At 45.6% G+C, this 13223-nt stretch overlaps 1 protein-coding gene across 3 annotated transcripts in view; it reads right to left on the minus strand.

Annotated features, from left to right (window-relative positions):
- LOC139265893 (endothelin-converting enzyme 2-like) overlaps window positions 1–13223 on the minus strand; it is a 254719-nt gene that overhangs the window by 86955 nt on the left and 154541 nt on the right. The window lies entirely within an intron of this gene.

Consider the following 13223-nt stretch of genomic DNA (forward strand, 5'->3'; position numbering starts at 1 on the left):
TAATGGTCTTCATAGAATTATAGAATAGTACTGTACAGAAGGAGGCCATTTGGCCTATTGAGTCAGCGCCGGCTCTTTTGAAGAGCAATCCAGTTAGTCCCACTCCTCTGATCTTTTCCTATATCCCTGAAATGTTTTTCTCCTTCAAGTATTTATCCAATTTCCTTTTGAAGGCTAGCATTGAATCTGTATCCACCACCCTATCAGGCAGTGCATTCCAAATCTTAGAGAATCACAGGAATTTACAGTACAGAAGGTCATTCGGCCTATCGTGTCTGTGCCGGCCAAAGAAGGGCTATCCAACCTAATCACATTTTCCAGCTCTTGGTTCATAGCCCTGTGCTTTTTAAATGTGATGAGGGTTTCTGCCTCTATCACCCTTTTAGACAGTGAGCTCCCCACCACCCTCTGTGTGAAGAAAGTTCTCCTCAACTCCCCTCTAATCCTTCTACCAATTACTTTAAATCTATGGTCCCTGGTTATTGAACCCTCTGCTAGGGGGAAATAGGTCCTTCCTATCGACTCTATCTAGGCCCCATCATAATTTTATTCACCTCAATTAATCATTCATTTCAGGTAATGACAAACTGTTTTTCTTTTTTTGCTCACAGCCTGCTGTGGGTTTGTTCTAGCCATTGTTCTGATTTTACAAACTGCATCACTGCTTCCCAACAAACCCTTTCCTCGGAAGCAGCACTTTGCACTAATACAAAAGCAAAAGACTGCAGATGCTGGAAATCTGAAATAAAAGCAGAAAATGCTGGAAATACTCAGCAGGTCAGGTAACATCTGTGGAGCGAGAAACAGAGTTAGCGTTTCAGGTCAGTGAACTTTCATCAGAACCTAATCTCTTATGTTAAAAAGAACTTTTCCTCATGTCGCCTCTGGTTCTTTGGTTAATCACATAAAACCTGTGCTTGTCGGCGCATTGACCTCAAGTGCGCCAACTTTGCGCGCTGCAAACGGCGCTAGCAAAACCCCGCCCCGTCCTGGCCGCTGCATGCAGTCCCTGGAGTCCTGGCGTGGTGTCGATGTTGAAGTGGGAGGGCGGAGCCAAACACCAGTGCCGAAAACACAGCCGGCACCTTCGCGCATGCGCAGTGGTGCTGGCCCCGACGTGCGTGCATGCGCAATAGACAGAGATAGAAAGAGAATTTGGCTCCAGCAGCTGCAACTTCCCTCCCCTATCCCAGGCTGAATGGCCTCACACACAGGCCTTTCCTGGGCAGACTTTAAAGATAAGGTAGGATTTACTTGTTTTTTTTATTGTATTTTCCTGGTTTGAGCTTTTCCTTAATGTTTGCTGCTTGTATGTTGAGGTCCTCTCCAGTCCCCTTCCCGCCCCTATCCCTGCCCTAATGTCTGTTGAATGTGCGCTGCTTTTTCTTAACTGCCCACAAGGTTTTTCAGAGCTGGCCACATACGCTGACCTAAGTGGATCTGGAGTACTTTTTTGCTGGCCAAAGTGGCATAAATGGCCAAAACTGACATAAGTGTCTGGGAACGCCCCCTTTAAAAAAAAACTGACTTAAAAAAAATAGTACCTAACTGACTTACTTTGAAGCAAATTTTTGGGGGGAAATGGCATTTTCTAACTTACGCCAGAAAAAACTTACTCCAAAAAAATTGATGCAAGTCATGGCCAAAATTGGGCCCAATATCACTCCATCAGCAATTGGAAACAGTTTCTCTTTATTTACTCTATCGAAACCTTGCATGATTTAAAACATCTCTATCAAATCTCCTCTTAGCCTTCTCTGCTCTAAGGAGAACAACCCCAGCTTCTCTAGTCTATCCACGTAACTATTATCCCTCATCCCTGGAAGCATTCTAGTGAATCACTTCTGTATCCTCTCCAAAACCTTCACGTCCTTCCTAAAGTGTGGTGCCCAGATTTGGACACAATACTCCAGATGGGGCCAATCTAATGTTTTATATAGATTTCGCATAACTTCCTGGCTTTTGTACTCTGTACCTCCAATTATAAAGCCCAAGATCCCATATGCTTTAACTGCTTTTTTAACCTGTCCTGCCACCTTCTCAGATTTGTGCACAAACACCCCACTCTCTCGGTTCTTGCACCCCCTTTAAAATTGTACCATTTAGTGTGTATAGTCTATCCTCATTCTTCCTCCCAAAATGTATGACCTCACACTTTGCTGCATTGAATTTCATCTGCCATGTGTCCACCATTCCACCAGCCTGTCTACGTCCTCTTGAAGTCTTTTATTATCTTAGTTTACTACACTTCCAAGTTTTTGTGTCATCTGCAAATTCGAAATTGTGCCCTGTACCCCCAAGTCCAAGTCATTAATGTGTATCAAATATCTTCAACCACCAACAAAAATTAATGCATGTGAATATATGGTTCCTAGGGCTACTTGTGAGACCCATACCTTAAAGCAATCATGGTGAAGAGAATAGCTAAGAACATAGAACAAAGTACATTTGAAAGACAGAAACAACAGTCTTGAGGGCTGAAACTGACCCTCTCCTTAAGGCCTAGCTACGCTGCGGAGTGGAGTGGCCGCCGACTTTTCGTGGAATGGCCGCTGATAGCCCAATTGCCCTTCCGAGGTTTCCCGGCGGTGGCCCAATTACCCCCCACCGCTGATCCGTCTTAAGTGTGTCATCACCATGCGCATTGCCGATCTACCCCTCTGACGGCGGCATTCCCGTGTGAAAATCTTCAGCTGCCCGGTGGTGCCAAAACCTGTTTTTTCCCGGTGGTCCAGTGAGGCTATGGCCTTCTGCAGCGGTGGTGCGGCTTCCCTTAAAGGGGAGGATGCACTGCCGCTGCCACCATGTTTTGTTTTGTCGGCCGACTGCCATGTCGGCCCGACAATTATGCATCCGGGTTTGGCCAGGCCGCCAACAGGCAGCCTGGCACTCCCTCTTGAGTGCCAGACCGCTGGCCCGGCCGAAACCCTCTCTGGTGGCCCAGTGGGTCGAAGTTTTAAAATCGCGAAGGCACTCCACTTAAATGAAGGGGCGAGTCGTGGTGACGCGGTATCATGACGACATCATCACGGCGGTCACTCTGCACCGCTCCAACTTCAGCCCCTTAGATATTGTCACCGCCGCATATACCTCCCTCTCGTATAGTCACCCACTGACCACACTTGATCAGCTCCGATGGGCAAGCCACATTGTTCACATGCTAGACACGAGACTCCCAAGCAAGCGCTCTACTCGGAACCCCTTCTCGGCAAACGACCAAAGGTGGGCAGCGGAAACGTTACAAGGACACCCTCAAAGCCTCCCTGATAAAGTGCAACATCCCCACTGACATCTGGGAGTCTCTGGCCAAAGACCGCCCTAAGTGGAGGAAATGCAATCCTGGAGGGCGCCGAGCTCCTCGAGTCTCATCGCTGAGAGCATGCAGAAATCAAGCGCGGGCAGCAGAAAGAGCGTGCGGCATACCAGCCCCACCCACCCCTTCCCTCAACGACTATTTGTCCCACCTGTAACAGAGACTGTGATTCTCGTATTGGACTGTACAGCCACCTAAGAACTCATGTTAAGAGTGGAAGCAAGTCTTCCTCGATTCCGTGGGACTGCCTATAATGATGATGATGATAGTCACCACCCCCATTAAGAGCGACTTCCGGATCCAAAGAAAAAAAAAACAAAGAACAGAATTTCACTCAAGAGACGACCTCAACCACAGCTGCGTTAAAAACCATTGAAATGGGGTTCGTGCGCCCTGTTTCAGGCGGATGGCAATTTCTACCCCTTGATGTTTGTATTGTATGGGGGCACGGTTTTTCTACAACATGATTTATGAGAGAGTTAGCAGAACAAGTGCCGTGCTGCACGATGTAAACATAGCCGTGGAAAGACGCATAAATCTGCTTGCGGAATAAGAGCTGCAACAAGCTGAATCACATGAGAATATCATCATCATCGGCAGTCCCTTGGAATCGAGGAAGACTTACTTCCACTCCTGAAGTGAGTTCTTTGGTGGCTGAACAGTCCAATACGAGGGCCACAGACTCTGTCACAGGTGGGACAGATAGTCGTTGAGGGAAGGGGTGGGTGGGACTGGTTTGTCACACACTCTTTCCGCTGCCTGAGCTTGATTTCTGCATGCTCTCGGCATTGAGATTCGAGGTGCTCAGTGCCCTCTCACATGAGAATAAAGGAACAGGTGAATGGTGAGGTGCTAGCAGAAGCTCAGCAGCAAGAAGCAGCATGGGTGTACCAGGCTCTAACTGAACTGTTCTTTCCTTGAAACCTCTCTTTATACATAATGCGTTAGCCTTTTTTTCCCCTAAGTGAGTATGAGAATAGACTGGCAGCTAACACAAACGGAAATCCAAAAGTCTTCTATAGGCATATAAATAGTAAACGGGTAGTAAGAGGAGGTGTGAGGCCGATTCGGGACCAAAAAGGAGACCCTCACGTGGAGGCAGAGGGCATGGCTGAGGTACTAAATGAGTACTTTGCATCTGTCTTTACCAGGGAACAAGATGCTGTCAAAGTTATAGTGAAAGAGGAGTCGTGGAGGTACTGGATGGGATAAAAATTGATAAAGAGGTACAGGTGCAACGACCCGAATCCGGAACTCTGAAAACCAGAATTGTCCGAAAACCGGACATTTTGCGCATATCTGATGGAGTCGTCCAGAATCCGGAATTATTGTCCATAAACCAGACATTTCTGAGGCAAAACCCAAAATCCGGCATGGATTCGGTCAAGGGTTCCGGATTTCAGACAAGAAAATCAAGTCCAAAATCCGGAATCCTCGACCGAATCTGTGCTGGATTTTGGGTTTTGCCGGATTTCGGATTTCGCCGCTCAAAACCTGGCACGGATTCAGTCGAGGATTCCGGACTTCAGACTTGATTTTCTTGACTGAAATCAAAAAAAATCCATAAACCGGAACGGATTTGGACCCGAGGATTCAGATGTTGCACCTGTACTAGAAAGGCTGACTGTACTTAAAGTAGATAAGTCACCAAGACCAGATGGGATGCAACCTAGGATGCTGAGGGAAGTAATGGTGGAAATTGCAGAGTTACTGGCCATAATCTTCCAATCCTCCTTAGATGCCGGGGTGCCAGAGGACTGGAGAATTGCAAATGTTATATCCTTGTTCAAAAAAGGGTGTAAGGATAAACTCAGCAACTATAGGCCGGTCAGTTTAACCTCGGTGGTGGGCAAGCTTTTAGAAATGATAATGTGGGACAAAATTAACAATAACTTGGACAAGTGTGGCTTAATTAAGGAAAGCCAGCACGGATTTGTTAAAGGCAAATTGTGTTTAACAAATTGAGTTTTTTGATGAGGTAACAGAGAGGGTTGATGAGGGCAATGTGGCTGATGTGGAGTACATGGACTTCCAAAAGGCGTCTAATAAAGTGCCACCTAATAGGTTTGCCAGCAGAGTTGAAGCCCATGGAATAAAAGGGACAGTGGTATCATAGATACGAAACTGGCTAAGTGACAGGAAACAGAGTAGTGGTGAATGGTTGTTTTTCAGACTGGAGGAAGGTACACAGTGGTATTGCCATTCTATGGGCCCAAGTTTCCACAGGATAAAAAACAGGCGCCCCTCCGAGCTGGGCGCCCGTTTTTCGCGCCTAAAACGGCGCCAGAAAAAAAACGCGCTATTCTCGAGCGCTTTGCAGCTCCTTGTCTGTTTGGCGCGGCGCCCAGGGGGGCGGAGCCTACACTCGTGCCGATTTTGTAAGTGGGAAGGGGCGGGTACTATTTAAATTAGTTTTTTTCCTGCCGGCAACGCTGCGCGTGCGCGTTGGAGCGTTCGCACATGCTCAGTGTGAAAAAAAACATTGGCAATCGGCCATTTTTGTAGTTCTTTGTAGCTGTTTAATTTTTGAACATTTTTTAATAAAAGCAGATTGCCATCAGCACATCAGCATTGAGGCTACCCTTCTCACTGTCTCCTTCCCCTCCCCACCCTCCACGGCAACAAACGGCTGTCTCCTTCCCCTCCCTCCCCTCCGCGGCAACAAACGGCTGTCTCCTTCCCCTCCCTCCCCTCCGCGGCAACAAACCGCTGTCTCCTTCCCCTCCCTCCCCTCCACAACAACCCGCTATCTCCTTCCCCTCCCTCCCCTCCGCGGCAACAAACCGCTGTCTCCTTCCCCTCCCTCCCCTCCACAACAACAAACCGCTTTCTCCTCCCCCCCCTTCCCGCTCAGCGGCACGAACGGCTTTCTCCCCCCGCCCCCCCTCCCGCTCAGCGGCACGAACAGCTTTCTCCACCGCCCCCCCCTCCCGCTCAGCGGCCCGAACGGCTGCAGAATTCTCCCTGGCTGAAGCACTTTCACACAGGTAGGAAGATGGTTTATTTAATCTTTTCTTTGCTTATAAATGTTTATTCAGGTTGCATTTATTTGTATAATACTTGTAGAAGTATAAATAAGGATTTATTGTAGAATTTAATGACTTCCCTTCCCCCCTCTCCCCTCCCCCCACCTCGTTCTGGACGCCTAATTTGTAACCTGCGCCTGATTTTTTAATGTGTAGAACAGGTTTTTTCAGTTCGACAAAAATCTTCACTTGCTCCATTCTACTTTAGTTTGGAGTACGTTTTCACTGTGGAAACTTTGAAATCAGGCGTCAGTGGCCGGACACGCCCCTTTTTGAAGAAAAAATTCTGTTCCAAAGTAGAACTGTTCTACCTGATTAGAACTGCAGAAAAAAAAATGTGGAAATTGCGATTTCTAAGATAGTCCGTTCTCCACCTGTTGCTCCTAAAAATCAGGCGCAAATCATGTGGAAACTTGGGCCCAATAATTCTGTCAACTATTCATCAGTTCAGTTAATGTGGAATGATTCATTCCAAAAGAAAGCAATGGCTGTAAGGTTGGAGGGAATGTATCATGTATTGACAATAATAGTTAGGATTAGCATGTTTTTTGTTTTGTGTGGTGTGCATGCCCCTCGAGATATTTGAACCAGTGTGCCATGATATTTCTACTCTACTGCTCCTACTTGGACTACTGAAGGAGTAGGCATTGAGACTTCCTGAGAAGGCTGTTGTGAAACTGCTCGACACTTAACATATCCAGACCATCCTGCCTTATGCCATGAACATTTTGGCCTATTCCTAGGGGCTAGCATCCTTTTGGTTACTTTTGCTGTGAGCTATCGGCAAGAGACTGCCAGTAACTTGAAAGCCACCTGTTGTTCCTGTGCCTCTGGAGACTACATCTTCATAGCAGCCACTTATGTATTCAAACACATTGTTGCATTGCAACAAAGTCTTGGAATCTTTCATTCATGATTATCTGGAGTCTATCTTCATGCATGTAGGAGCTGACTATCGGATCATGAAGCATCAACATCAATGTCTCAACATAATCAGTGGAAGTATTGCTGAGAGATGCTCTAATTGTGCTCCTCACCTGAATGCCTCAGGGCTCGCTTGCTGATGCAGCCAGTTAGCTAATGACAGTCTGCAAAGCAGAAATGCTTTACTTCACAACAGAATCCGCAAATGTACAGAATCCAGTGTGCAGTATGGCCTCAAGAAAGCAAGTGGCTGAAGCATTAGTTCATGAAGTATCCTCCATTCATAGCTGAATTGAGGTTGGAATCACAAAACAACTCATCAGGGCCCAGATTGAAGCAATGTCTCGATCCAGCAGCAGCCAGTCCTTCTTCAACTTCTACCTCTGCCAGTTCCACACCCAAGTGAGTTGACTCACCTTGAAATCCTCTCCTAAATCTTTTATACCTTGAGTGCTGGTGCCTGCTTCAATTGGTGGTTATGTTGAGTGCTATGATGAGACTTAGTGCTTCTTGGGTTATATTATACCAATAACAAGATGGTACAAGATAAGTGTGTGTGTGTTGCTGCTGTGCAGGCAGTACAATGAATATTTCACTAGAACACAGTCTCTGCCCTATAGCTGTTGAAATATATTAGAAGAGAGAAACTATGCAATTGTAATGATGCTAACTTGGGAGTGTATACCTCTTCCTCAGCTTACACGTTATCCATGCCATGTATGGCAGGTGAACTCCATGATAGCATCTTCAAAGGGAGTAAGAAGTCTGTACTTCTGAGACCCTCCAATCTTTGGGGCTATATGCTTTATTGTTTAGGTGGACTATTTCGGTAAAAGGATAAATATGCTCCAAATGAGTGAATATCTTGTGCTATGTATCCTGGTCAACAGTACAGTTTTATGGCCTTAAGTGCAAAGAACTCACAAGCTTCTTTCTCATTAAGATTGAGACTATCCACTCAACTGTCTCTGCCGCATCCTTCCTTTCCCCTTGCCTACCAAGACAAACTTTCCCAAAGGACCCCACCCCCCCAAACCAACTCTAGACCCACATCTTTCTTTAGTTTCTCTTCTATCTCCGCACCCCGCCACCCCTCCCACATGATCAGCTTGTCCATGAGATCCTCCTCCTGCTCGCTCAACCCTATTCCCACTAAAATACTGATTGTCCAACTTCTGTTCCTGGCCCTGAAGCTAGCTGACATTGTAAATGGTTCCCGCTCCTCAGATACTGTCCCCTACCATTTCAAACCGGTCATCATTCCCTCCTCAAAAAACCCATCTTTAACTCCTGACCTTACAAACGACCATTCCATTTCTAACCTCCCTTTCCTTTCCAAAGTCCTTGAACGCTCCATATTTAAAGCCCTCTAATCAGATTCCGCCCCAGCCAGGCGACTAAAATGGATCTAATAAACGTCACATGACATCCTCTGCGACCATAACCCTCCTAGTTCTTCTCAACATTGCTGAAGCCTTTGACACAGTTGGCTGCATCATCCTCTTCCCACTTCTCTCCTCTGTTGTTTGTCTGAGTATGACCACTCTCACACTCATCTATCCAATCATAGCCAGAGGATCTGCTGGAATAGCTTCATTGCTCACCCCACAATACCACCTCTGGAGTGCTCCAAGAATTGTCCTTGCCCCCCCTTCTATTCCTCATCTACATGCTGTCCCTCAGCAACATCATCCTAAGACATGGCATTAGATTCCACATGCACAAGCCAGCACGCAGCTCTACCTCACCACCACCTTGCTTGACCCCTCCACTACATCTGTATTGTCAGATTGATTGTCCGAGATCCAGTCCTGGATAAGCCACAATTTGACAATTAAACATTGAAAAGGCCAAAGCCATTATCTTTGGCTCCAGCCACAAACTCTATACCTTTGCCATCGATCCTATGCCCCTCTCTGGCCAGTCTCAGACTTTTTACTGCATCGGTATCCTATATGATCCTGAGCTGAGATTCTAAGTCCATTACCTTCCCATCACAAAGATTGCCTATTTCTATCTCCGTCTCAGCCCATCTGCTGCTGAAACCCTCATCCATGCTTTTGTTACCTCCATAATTGACAATTTCAATGCTCTCCTGTATGGCTTCCCATACTCCACCCTTCATAAACTTTAGCTTATACAAGCTTCTGCTGTCCATATCCGCACCAAGTCCTGTTCACCCATCACTCCTGTCCTCGTTGACCTACATTGGGTCCTGGTCCTCCAATGCCTCAAATTTAAAATTATAATCTTGGTCTTCAAATACCTTGACGGCCTCGCCCTTCGGTATCTTCTGTAATCCCCTCTAGCCCTACAACCCTCCGAGAGCTCTGAGCTCCTCCAACACTGCTGTAATACATATCCCTGAACACCTTTGATCTACGATTGGTGGCCATGTTGTCTGTCATTTAGTCCCAAACCTCTGGAATTTCCTTCCTAAATCTCTCTCCTTCTTTAAGATCTTCCCTAAAACTCACCTCTTTAACCAAGCTCTTAGTCGGCACTCCTTTGACTTGTTGCCAATTTTTTGGTCTGATTACACTTCCTACATTAAAAGTACTATATAAATGCAAGTAGTTGTTCTTCTTATGCATAGCTTACTCAAATCTAAAATATCTTGAGCTAATGCTCGAGAGCTAGCTGAATGCGTTCTAATTGTCAACTGTGTGAATAATTACTGTCTACCTTTAAATTTTCTCAAGTGTGTTAGTCTAGGTTCTCCTCTTTTGGACCTACTGTGCTAGTTCATTACTTCCCATGTATTGTATTTCGAGCGCATTACTGACTCGAGGTACTCAAACAAATGGAATTGACACCAGTGACTTATTTTGATTGCATCAGTGTCTACCTATATATAGGGCGGCCTCCATAGATGGTGTGCTACAATTGCTCATCCTCATCTTACCTTAGCAATTTTCTTCAAGGCTGAAATAATTCATAGCCTCTACTGTGTTGACCTCCAGTGTGATGACCTTCCATGTCTAGATTAAAAAGATAAAGAGCTGCCATGTTCCTATGTGTTCAGAATTAAAGCATCAATTACTCCCTGGAAAACAATGTTTTTGTTTTTCTTGCATACTATTTGCATGATGATGGAATAATAGCACTTTCGATTTTGTCAATTAGAGGGTTGACTGTGGGTGTGCAAATGCTAACATATATGCAGTCGACGATGCTCTATATAGAGAGAAGGCACAAATTTGGTAAACCTGTTGCGACGTGTGTTGTTGTTTGCTCCTAAAGCTCATGTGGCAGGGTGCACGGTGAAACAGGGCTCACTTAACCTTCGCTACTGAGATGTCTCGTATTTGTGCTTGGAAGTTTACTGCTGTATAAACGTTGAGGTCAATGGTGACCATCACTGCCACTGGTGGTGAATTATGAGTGGTTGACTATTCGATTTTGATGGCACAGCCTGCAAGCAGAGCCTAAACCTTCTTGTGTACTGCGTCTCTGATATGCTGAGGTAGCTAACTCTGTTGTGACAGATCTGCTGCCAAAGTAATATTTGCTCCTAGCCAAGAGCGTCCTTCGCTCTTTGTGCTTCTGTGGCACCCACTACTCCTCTTCTTGCACTTCAAGAACCGCAGCCATGTCCATTGTACTCTTGAGCAGAAAACCCCTCTGTTCTATTCACTTCTGTCTCTGTTGTAATGATATTTCGAACTCTTCACTTCAATAATTACACTGAGACAGTACAGCTATCTCTCAGCTCGCTGCAATATAATTTAAGGATGTAGGGCTCAATTTTCTCCAGTGATCTGCGCCTTTTTTTGGCCTAAATTTAAATATCCAAGTTTCCCCTAAAATTGTACGCCAGCGTAACTCAGTTATTTACGATTTTATAGGTTAGTTTTTTTTTGCGTCACGGGGGCGTAACCTGTTGTCTGCGCCAGTTTTTCACATTTATGCAAGTTTGGCCAACTTATATTTCTCCTAGGATGGCATATGTGACCACTCCCAAAAAACTTTCTGGGCACTTAAGAAAAACCACGTTAAAATTTTGGCTCAGAAAGACGCCATTGTTTTTAGGCAAAGTTTTGGAGGGAGTCAAGAACATATTAAATATGCATCATGAAGCTTAAAACGCAGAACATGGAAGTTTAATGCAATTCTTTAATTTTGGATTTTTTTCAAAGTGCCATGCCACTACCAAACGTCTCCAAACCGGGCTCGAATGTCGGAAGGTCGGCCAGCAGAATTGCTCCATCGCCTGGATACCGGGGCTCAACTTCAAAAGAAGCCCAGGGCGGGTGGGGGAGTGTGGAAGCCGAACTGAAGGGATGAGAACCCTTACACTATGCAGCAGCAGCATCAAGTGAAGCCCGGGGGGTTGGTTGTTTGCCGAGCTCGTGTCCGGGTGAGGGAGCGATTCTGCTGGTCAACCTCGAGACCGATGAGGAGACGTGATACTTTGAAAAAAATCTAAAATGAAAGAATTGCATTAGACTTCATTGCCCTAAATACCCTCATTTGAGTGCCTAGCTTCCCGTTCTAAGCAAGCCTAATGCACATGCCCAGGCCTGGGTGTGGTCCATACTAGAGCGTTGACTTTGGGGAGAGAGACAACAAAGAAGTTTGTCCTGCTGTTTTGAGCTTCTTGCAAAGGAACAATTTAATCATTGGGGCAAACCCGTCAGAATTTTAAATGTTTATATGAGATCCCCTCTCATTCTTCTGAACTCCAGTGAATACAAGCCCAATTGATTCAGTCTTTCTTGATATGTCAGTCCCGCCATCCCGGGAATCAGTCTGATGAACCTTCGCTGCACTCCCTCAATAGCAAGAATGTCCTTCTTCAAGTTAGGAGACCAAAACTGTACACAATACTCCAAGTGTGGCCTCACCAAGGCCCTGTACACCTGTAGCAATACCTCCCTGCCCCTGAACTCAAATCCCCTTGCTATGAAGGCCAACATGCCATTTGCTTTCTTAACCGCCTGCTGTATCTGCATGCCAACCTTCAATGACTGATGTACCATGACACCCAGGTCTCGTTGCACCTCCCCTTTTCCTAATCTATCACCATTCAGATAATAGTCTGTATCTCTGTTTTTACCACCAAAGTGGATAACCTCACATTTATCCACATTATACTTCATGTTATCTGCCATGTTTCAACAGCAGCCAGATGGGCAGAGCTGGCTATTGGGAGAAAAAGGGTACGGCCTCGTCACCTGACTCATGACGCCCCTACACGTAACCCAGACGGAAGCTGACCAGGAATACAACATGTCGCACATTGCAACGCGCAGCATCATAGAGAGGACCATTGGCATCTTGAAACAGCGTTTCCGATGCCTGGACCATTCCGGAGGCTACTTCCTATACTCCCCTGAGATTGTCGGTTAGTTCACAGTTGTGTGCTGCATGCTGCATAACTTAGCCACCATAAGGCAGCAGCAGCTGGTAGCAGAAGACCCACCAGAGGTGAGAGTGGCTGCTGATGAAGAGGAAGATGCAGACGATGAGGCGGAGGAGGAAGAGGAAGCCATGCAACTACCTGAACCCAGAGCACGATGGCGGAGGAGGGCGGGCCGTCGTGCCCCTTTAACATTTGTTCGAGTCTTGCACCAGCAGCTCATCCATGAATGCTTTGCTGCTTGAAGGCTCAGCGGCAAATATTCCAAATGGACCATGTTTACTGTTTGGACCTGTTCCGTTATGTTGTGTTGTGTTGTGTTAATGGAACAAATAATGGAAATGATGATTCTTTACTTCAAAAAGTTGTGGTAATAATGGAACAAATAATGGAAATGATTCAGTTATAATTTAACATATATTTTATTCAAAAGTTTAACAAACACTTATTTGTACTGAACTTTAGCAAATATATTTTTGTATCAAACTTTAAAGTTTTCAGTTAAGATCACTTACAAACTTTTAAACATGTAAATTTACATAACTTACAAATTTGAGAACAGTTAAAACAGTAACAACATTACGAATAACAAAAGCAG

This window comes from Pristiophorus japonicus, chromosome 6 (genome assembly GCF_044704955.1).
Source record: "Pristiophorus japonicus isolate sPriJap1 chromosome 6, sPriJap1.hap1, whole genome shotgun sequence".
NCBI classification, from domain to species: Eukaryota; Metazoa; Chordata; class Chondrichthyes; family Pristiophoridae; genus Pristiophorus; species Pristiophorus japonicus.